We start from the raw sequence: 10,694 nt of genomic DNA, 5'->3' as shown, positions 1-10,694 counted from the left end.
GATAAGTGGTTGTTTTTGAAGCTTTAATTGGTATTCTCATTTCATGGAAATCAAATCAAATCGAAAAACCAAGCTCTTCATTGAAATATGTGAAGTTTTCGGTCTGATCTTCATAAAACGAAAACTGTTCTTCAACCGAAAACTCTTGAGTCTTCACTAACCGAAAACCTCATTTCTTCAGAAACTGAAAACCCTTGAACACTCAGAAACCGAAAACCTTATCTTTTCTTCTCAACCGAATACTCTCTAACCGAATTTATCCAATCACACCTTGTTTTCGGTCAAGGTTCTTCAACCGAAAACCCATTTTTCTTTGATCTTTTGGTTTATTTATCAAGTTAATTTTTATTAAAAAAAATTTTAAAAAATCAAAAACAAAAAAATCAAGCAAAAAAAACTTGGAATCTCAAAACATGTCTTCTCATCATGAATTGGATGCTATTATGGGTACCACTTCTTGAATTCCCTGATTGTTATCAGCAGAAGGATTTCCTAAATGGAAATATCAGATTGAAAAATACATCAAGATGAAGGATTTTAAAATTTGGAGAAGTATTCTGAGAGTTCCAATCCGTATCACAACAAAATTGGAAGATGGCACTATAATTGATAAGAAAGTTGAGAACTACACCAATGATGATTTCGAGAGAGTCGAGGAACAGGAAAAGGCTCTTTCCACACTCACTATGGCATTATCCCCAGAAATTGCCCAAGGTTTCCGTGAGTACACTTCAGCAAAGGCATTATGGGAAGCATTGATCGAAGTATACGAAGGAAATGAAGACATGAAACAAAGTTGCCAAGACATGTTGCGACAAAAGTTCAACATGTTTAACTATGTCATGGGGGAATCTCTTGAGAATCAATTGCAAAGGTTTATCACACTTACCACCAAGATGAGATCTGCTGGTTTTATGGTTACAAAATCTGAGATCAACAAGAAGCTGTTGAATTCTCTACCGAAATCTTGGGATATGAATGTCTCAGTGATAAAGAAGACCAAAGATTTGAACCGTTTGATTTTGGCTGAAACAATTGCAATCATTAAGGCTTGCGATCTTGATGATAAGCAAAGAGAGAATAATCATGTTAATTCATACTCCTTTGCAAATCTTGGAATCCAAACCACCAACAATACTGCTTTCTCAAGTTTCTCTACTCCTCAAGTTTCTCAAGTATCTCATGTTCCTCAAGCTCAACCCTATGTGACTCATCAGCCCACTTCATACGTCTTCCCATCAATGTAAAACATTCAAGTTTCTCAACCTCAATCTTCTCTTCAACAAGCTGGTTCTGTTGTTGGTTCATCCTTAAATGCACCCATTCACGCTCATGGAAATAATCCTCAATCTTCATCAGTGAAAGAAAAAGAAGAAAATTTGGCCCTCGCCACTGGTCTAGTGAGTTGTTACAACGCTTTTGTGGCCGAAAAACTTTCCCCACAATTATCATTTGCTGACCTAGATCAAATCCATATAGAGGATGTGGAGGAGATGGAAATCACATGGAAAATGGCTATGGCTGTTTTTAGGGAAAAAAATTCTCCAAGAAAACTAGAAAGAACAACTGGAGTGTGAACTCTGACAAGAAAGTGGGGTTCAACAAAGGAAAGTTGAGGTGTTATAATTGCCATGAACCTAGACACTTTGCCTGAGAATGTCCAAAACCAGACCGAAGAGAGAATTATGAGCGAGCTATAGTGCTGGTGAACAACAACAAGGGATCCTCTGCAAAAAATCAGACTGAGAACTTGGCTATGGTGGCTCAATCCTTTGATTGGGAAGACAAAATTCAAGCTCTGAATATTTTAGGACCTGAAAATGCACATCTTGCCCAGATCAAGAATGGTGTGGAAGAAGAAGCAGAAAAGGATCCTGAAGAGGAAATGATGAATCGTCAATTTGCATTCATGGTGCAAACCACTCCAGAGACTGGCAAAACCAAGGTCAGTGAAAATAGGTGCTCTCAATCTTGTATGAAAACTGTTAAATTCTTGCGTGACCACATTGAATTAATTAAGAAAGAGAATGAGGACCTTAATTATGAAGGCTATACTCATAGGAAAAATCAAAAGCCTTTGAAAACTCAATTAGAGAACAAAACAAAAGATTTTAAGAAATTGCAAGAGGATTACAACAACAAGTGTGAGAATTATTATCATCTCAAAAGAAAACTTGATGTTGTAACCGCTGAACTTGACGCATTGAAAAACCGATTTGAAAATGCTAAATTTAATTTTAAAAAATTTGATGGTTCAAGTGAAATAGTTGCAAAAATGATCGAGGAACAAATGCAGTGGAAGGACATTACTTGTGGCAACCAGAGAAAAATAGGATTAGGATTTGAGAGTGTCCCTCCTTCCTTCAATCACAATTACACTATTATTCCTTTATCTCAAGAAGAAATTTATATAGAACCTTTCTTGGTTTATGGGAAGCCAACCTCTGAACAAGCAACACATTCTAATGATAAAATTTTGGATACTAACATTTCTACCTTAAGTGCAGATGTGTTAGTAGCTTAGGGGGAGCAAGAAGCTGAAAAGTCTGAGTCGAATAATTATGTGTCTAAAATTGGTGTTGAATTTTGTGATGAGTCTGTGTTAAACTCAAAAACTAATGTCTTTGTTTCTGGTGGTGTGTTGTTTCAGACTTATAATTTTGAAAATAATTATATTGTTTATGATAAAGTTGCTAAATTTGATTCGAATGCTTCTACATCTTTTACATTTGCTACACAATCTAGTACTTGTTCTTGCAAATGTGAAAATGCTAGAAAAGATAATAAAAGCCAGAAATCTGACAAAAGCAGTACCAAGTCCAATGATAATTTGCTTCAATTGTGGTACTGTTGGTCATATTGCTCGAAACTGTCTCAATCGGATGTTTGTGCATTACTTGTCACAAAGAGGAGAGAATGAGTCTAGAGGATGGTATTTAATTAGAAAGTCCTCAAGAACTCGCTCTTGAGATGATGACTGGAAAGCAAATCAAAAAAAGAAAATGGCAGTTTTTCATAAGAACAAACAGGTTTTTAATAAAATCACATACAGTTTGCCAAAATCGACCAAAGCGAAGCTAAATTCGATTTTGTCAAAATGCAGGTCTGGTTCTTCAACTTCTTCAAGTAGAAAATCCACCTGCTCAAAGAAAACTAGAGAGAAAATTGTTTCAAAACCTAATTATCAATGGGTGCCAATATTAAAGTCTAATCAGTAATCATCATCCTCTGTATATGCTGTAAATGAAAGTTCAAATTTAGGAAAATCAAAAGATAAATCTGTAAACGTTAAGGGTCAACCAAGGACTGTAATGACCTGGGTCCCCAAAACTAAATGATTCCGCTCATCGTGCAGGGACAGTTGCGGAGAAATGTCGTCAGACCACGGTATGTCGACAGTGGCTACTCCCGACACATGACAGGAGATATCTCCCAACTGCACAACATTTAGACCTTTAATGGGGGATATGTCTCCTTCGCGGGCGGCGAGGGTGGAAAAATCACGCAAAAAGGAACGGTAACCAATGGAGTCCTTAGTTTTGAGAACGTCAACTATGCTCCTGAGTTGAACCATGGTTTATTGAGTGTTTCTCAAATCTGCGACAAGGGTTATTCGACACACTTCACCGATAAGGAATGTCTAATCTTAAAGCCTGGCATTGTCATCCCAGAGGAGTGGATTCTCGTCAAATAAAAGCGGGATGGGAATGACTACCTTATTGACATGAACACCAACATACCCGATGAAGTCACTTGTCTCTTTTCAAAGGTCTCAGAACAAAAGGCTATGTTGTGGCATCGTCGACTTGGCCATGCAAATGTAAAGAATCTGAACCGTCTTGCAAAAAACAAAATGGTCCGTGGTCTACCCTTCAGAGACTTCATCACTTTTGAAAAATGTGTGTCATGTGCTCAAGGCAAACATCATCAAAAGCCACATCTGGGGAAGCAAGTCAACTCCATCAGTCAGTTGCTCCAATTGTTGCACATGGACTTGTTTGGTCCAGTCAACATCCTCAGCATCAACCGAAATTCATACTATCTTGTTGTGATAGAGGACTTCTCTCATTTCACATGGGTCTTCTTTCTATCCAACAAAGATGGGATCACTGAACTTATCAAGAAGTTCATTGTAATGATCGAGAACCAAACCAACCACCGAGTGAAAGCGGTACGCACAGATAATGGAATAGAATTCAAGAATGTTGTTCTTGATCATTTTTGCGCTGAGAAGGGTATTGTGCGTCAGTTTAGTTCTGTTCGGACACCACAATAAAATGGTGTTGCTGAGCGGAGGAATCGAACGTTACAAGACGCAGCAAGGATGATGCTATGTGATTTTAAACTTCCAATTTTCTTTTGGGCAGAGGCGATCAACACTTCTTGCTATGTTCAAAATCGTGTCCTGACAATACAATGCTTGGATAGGTTGAGCAGGGAGATAGAAATGAGAATCCACCAGTCACATTAAAGAAACCCGTATCTAGAACTATGGATTAACTTTTCCTCGATGTACGAATTCTGTCCTTAATTCCAGTATTGACGGGGCGACTGGGGAATTCCGATAAATTAGGTCTGTAGAAAGTTATTTTTTTCTTTCCTACTGTTAGTCATATGTTGCCTCCTTTATGTGATCGAAAGATCCGACCTGGACTGAAACATATGCAAATATGTCTCTCTGCATCTTCTATCTATGCTATTCTTTCTACCTGGTTAGCCATATGTTGTCTCCTTTGCGTGATTAATAATCCGACCTGGTACACAGCATATGCAACCTTCTACTCCTCAATCCCTCTAAAACTCTAGTTAGTCATATGTTTCACCCTCTACGTGATTGGAAAAGATCCGACCTGGGTGTACAACATATGCACTCTAAATCAATTCTATCTCCTAATAATTGTCTGCTCACCTAAAGTAAGGAGTATCTTGGAAGTCCTTGATTATTAGGGTATATCAAGAAGCGGGAAACATGTTCTAGTACAACTAAAATTGGATGATTTATAGATTCTCTGTAGATCTCGCTGCTCAATTTAGGTGGATAACAATATCATTGGTCGTCGTCAGATAAATGGTCCTTAGGAATTTTATCTAGTAACTTAGGATCAATCTGTCCAATCACTTATAGCATGTCCAAAATTTGTCACAATTTTTCGTGCATAAGTGGACCAAAATACCAGCAATCGACCAGATCTATTCATGAAGGGGAAGGTACTGACAAAGGGATTAAGACAGTCTAACAACTTTGATCCCAAATATTTTTGTTTTTGTTAAATTTGTTCATAGTTTTCCTCTATCCACAAATTTAGGGGGAGTATTAAAAAAATCAAACAAAAATCATAAAATTAAAAATTCAATAATAGTGTTATATTCCGTTTTATTTCTTGTTCAAAGAAATCAAAAATCCAAAAATATTTTTGTTTCTGTTTTTATTTTTCTAGAAAATATAAAAAATCCAAAAATATTGTGTGCTAAGTATTCTTTTAGTTTTATTTCGTCTTGAAAAAAATGAATTCAGATGTAGATGAGACTCATGGAGACTGTATCGAAGATTTTCTGAGCCAAGGCTTTATCTGTGATCATCGAAGAATTCTCATTCGAAGGAGCAAGAAATGAAGATTATTCTTTCAACACTTAATCTTTCAACCCTAAAAGCATGGTGAAGCTATAATTGAAGATTATGTGACGGATTGCATTGAAACCTCCTCAATCAGTCTGCTGCTATCTTTGTACTTGCTGAAGTGATCTAGAAGATTATTTCTCTCTGTTAGTTCTCTCTGAAGATTCTCAAGCTGAAAGCACTATCTTTCAAGAATCAGTACTTGAAGCTTCCTCACCCAATGTGCATTCAATGTCAAATCTTGAAGAAAAGCCCAACTGCTCCAGATGAAGTCATTCATTGAAGATTCATCAAGATCATCTTGACGTTGTGAAGAATTTGAAGATAATAGCCAAAGCCAAGCTCCCAATGAAGATTGACAAGAAGTGCCAGCTACTTTTTAGGTGGAGCTTGTTGGGTCAATTAGAAAAGAAAGCTATAAACCACGAGGGAGATTGTTGGGTCAAAAATATGGTTTATACTTTTTTTTTCTAAGCATTTATTGTTTTAATTATTTGGGCCAAAAATAGTATATGATTAATTGTAGTTTGGACCAAAAACCCATGTGTTTTCGGTCTAGCATTAGATTATTCGTATTTTGGGCTTGGCCTTAGGTCTATATATATATATATATATATATATAGAGAGAGAGAGAGAGAGAGAGAGAAAGAAAGAGAGAGTGTGTGTGTATGTGTGTGTGAGAGAGAGAGAGATATGTAAGATCTGCTCAGAAACAAAACTTTCATGAGAAACATGAGAAATGAACCTTTTTCATGTTTTTATGTGAAATAATTAAAAAACGTCTCGATGATTCATTTTTTTTAGTGACTCCAGGGACGAGTGTCTTTTCGAATAATCTATAAAATAAGTATTTGAACTATTTTTTGGAAGTTTTTATATGAATCATCATATTTTTGTATCATCTAATGATTAATGACTTTGGTTCGTCAAAAAACATGCATTTAATTTATTTTTATGATTTTTTTCTCACTGAAGACACGCCCATACGTGTGTGTGTGTGTATATATATATATATATATATATATATATATATATATATATAAGTAACTTTATGGATATTTGTCATATTTTTATATTCACAACTATCTAATTTTTCATTTCAACCTAAATGTCTCTAATTCAAAGAATGAGAAACACCCTCTATCTGCTAGGTGTTGCTCTCTAAGTGGTTTAACCTTTCTTTTCTAATTTTAATTTTTCTTTATAATTTTTTTTTATTTGTAAATAATTCGAAAAATCTTAAATTTTAGTGCTAATTTTGTATATGTCCTTATTAAATATCGAAATATCATATTTATCTAGATTAATTTTTAAATGTCATATTTACCATTTTTAAACTCTCAAAATAACATATTTGCATATTTTTTTAAACATTTTGTTATATTTTATAATTTATTTTTATATTTTTAAAATATTATAATTACAAAAAAAAATTTAACCATATTACCTCTCATTTAAATTGAGAAACTTCTTTGTGAATCTAATTTACATTTTCCCTTTCATGCACAAAGACGACTCATCATCTTTAGGCTTGTCAGTTGTCACCGTCCACCATCTCCGGCGAACGTCCATCAGTAGTTGCCGTATGTTGTCTTCTGCCCTGCAACTTTTCTGATTGATGTGAAAGTCTTATTCGAATGTAGTTTTCATCACCACATAAACTGGAATCGATGTGTAGTAACCAATTGTATTTTTGCAGTATATAAGTATCGTAATACTTGAAGGGTTCTTTTGCACAGATCATAAACTACAATCATTATACCACACCCATTTTACATACTAGTTTGTTGTTCATGCTTGATCAATCCATTGGTGCAATAAAATAGCTATTAATGGTTAATCATTACACTACACCCATTTTACATACTAGTTTGTTATTACAAGCATTAGCATCCCATTATTATATTATATGATTGGTCCACTAGTAGCTAGCCATTCACTAGTCTCGAATAGTTTCTACTTTTTAGATTTATCCAATTCTAAATAATCTTTATTTACTAAACTTTCTCAAACCTATTTATAATAAATACATTTGAAGGAGGCATAAACTTAATCCAACACCTCAACAATCCTTTCTCATTTTCATCCTTTATGATCATCGTCTTTCTAGTTTGTTTAATTGTTTTGTCACCTAAATTTTATGGATGTAAGAACCATTGTAGGCAGATCATTTTCAAAACCTAAATAAGGGTTAAATGATAATTTTAATCATTAATTAAGTTTAGTAATTACATATAAATTTGTTAATACCTTTAATTTAGGCAGATTAATGGAAATCAGTTTAAATATCTTATTATATCTTAAACTATGAACTATCTCTATGCTTTCTTCATCTCTTTCTCTTAAATCATCCCCCCACATCCCCCACACCAATCATACGACACTCTGTTTCTTTCTCATTGTCCCTCTTTTTTTCATTATTTTTCTGGCGCCAGTCTTTTCTTCGATGGTTTCTTGGCCTCAGCCTAGTTGCTTATTGTTTGCCTTCATGTACTCTATGTTTCTAGTAATTTGCATTTGTTTTTAAAACCTTTAACAGTTTCCAACCCAGTGATGTTCTTGTTCAAGAAACCAATTTTTAATTGTTTGGCGACGGATGATGATGAATGATGGGGGGTAGGTATGCGATGCATTATATTCTTGTTAATATGCTTATACACAAGAATTTTTTTTTGACAATTTCAATTTTTGTTTAATTTTTTATGAATCTGATTGGTTTGGGGATTAGTTTTTAGTATGAATTCGACTAAATAAATTGAAATGTAGCTCAACCTTCTAAAACAAAAGTGTATATAATTAATGTCTCTCTTTTTTTACTTATCATTTCGTTCAAATTACGTTTTATTATTCATTGTTTTATTTAGATTTCAAAATTGTTCAAATATGATTTAAACTTTTTATATCATATTTATTCCAGGAATTTAATAATTATGAAAATTGTTCATGAGACTCTTGATTTAGATAATCGACTAAAAGGCTTTACATATTATGTATGATCTATGTTTAAGCCACAAAAAATAGGAATGGTTTTGTATAATAATGATCTTATGTTTGAAATGGAAAGGTTTGATTACCTGCTACTTTTTTGTAACATTTTTTGTACAAGTATTCTATCAGAATGATTCATATAAATATTCTTTCAGAATGATACGGATAAAAATGCATTGTTTCACATGTAAGAATGGCATATGTTTTGATGTTTGTTACGTAATACTGCAATGACAATTACTTTACTATTGAATGGGTCTAATTTACTAATGTATAATGTATCTTTTTATATAAAAAAGAAGCGAATTCAATTAAAGTAAAGTCATAATCATCAACTAGTTCTTTATATTGTCTATGTTGCATGCTAGATGTTTGTAGAAATACCTAAAAAAGAGAAAAAGAAGCGAATTCGATTAAAGTAAAGTCATAATCATCAACTAGTTCTTTATATTGTCTATGTTGCATGCTAGATGTTTGTAGAAATACCTAAAAAAGAGAATTTGATGTTTAAATTTTTGAAGAACACAAAAGGAATTTTGAATTGGTTATTAGTGTTACTAAAATTTGGTTTATTATTGTCGTATAAGAACATTCTCGTATAATTTTATTCTTACATAATTCGATTTCATGGCAGTTATTCTCATGTATGTGGGATGGAGATAAACAAATGATCAATGGTTACCAATCTTCTAAAAATAATGCACTATTCATCATCATATTATGAAATAATAATCTATAATTGAATACTAAAAGTATATGTAATAGTATATTTGTAGAATAATCTACATATTGTATTTATTTGTTATTAGCGAGTGTTACATCATCATATAATAGTATATAAAGTTTTCTGGGTTTTAAGAATGTGAGGAAAAAATTTAAAGTGTATCTAAAAACTTATTATTCTATAAAAGTTTATTCAATCAAAATATATATTTTGATAGAATAACATTCTAATACAATATTATCATATAATTATCATTCTAACAAAATAATATTTTAACAGAATAAAAATCGGTTTTGATTACAAATTGTGTTAGAATTCAAATTGAATTAATTAAGAAAATTAGATTTTTTAAATCAAGATAATTAATTATCCCTAAGATATGAAATTTTCCTTTTTTGAATTCATCTTAATTAACTTAAATACCTTTATAGTGAAATTAGATTGTGATTTTCAATTATCTTTAATTCAATAATATTTGTTAACCAGTTTCTTAAAATAACTATAATGATTGGTCCACAATCAACATTAAATCTACACAGTAAATAGTTAAAATATAACTAGCCGTTTACCCACGCCAAGCGACGGGTACGAATAATTTCTTTCAGAAATTAGTTTCTCGAGGTGATTGATTATTTTGCGTAAATAGTTTACCATATGTAAACAATCATCAATTAGAGTCATCCTAGCATAAACCAAATCAATAAGAATTAAAAAGGAAACGTTGGGATTGTTTACAAATGTACTACATTTGATGCATAAATTTCACTTCCGTTGAATTGTTCGCCAAACTTCACTAATACTTTTGTATTAACAGGTGATATCACCTAGACAACGCCATAAAAAGCTGGGCATGCATCCGTTTCAATGATTATGGTTTAAGCACATTGTTTTTTTGGTTAATAATACAAATAAGTCAGTACAACATGAGGGACATGGTGTTCTAGTAGAATTTTGTTTTTAACGGCCATAAAAAGTAATAAAATAAAGTTGAGTATATTGTCATTTCACACAGTTTAGTAGGAAATAGGTTTTTGGAAGGGGCGGCGAATGGTTTCAAAATTAATTTATTTTAGTTGGCTTCTAATGGGTCGTAGATAAGAAAGGGGGTTGAAAATTGTTGCTTACAATTTTCGATATTAGCACACACATTCAAACTTATTAGTAGAGAAATGATAATCCAAGAACTAAAGCACCTATGGAAGTTATCTAAGATTTGTTTATTTATAGAAAATGGATCAAGTATGTTGGGTCTAATTGTTACTACTTTTGTCTAAAATGCAATATTTCGTATTCAAGTTTAAAAATGAAACCTATTTTTTCTTTTAAATCATTTTTATTATACTATAATTAGTTGGTTAATTAAGT

Source organism: Lactuca serriola, chromosome 3, assembly GCF_051521515.1.
Source record: "Lactuca serriola cultivar US96UC23 chromosome 3, Lser_US96UC23_V15, whole genome shotgun sequence".
NCBI classification, from domain to species: Eukaryota; Viridiplantae; Streptophyta; class Magnoliopsida; order Asterales; family Asteraceae; genus Lactuca; species Lactuca serriola.
The sequence above is the reverse complement of the archived record's forward strand: the minus strand, read 5'-3'. Positions refer to the sequence as shown.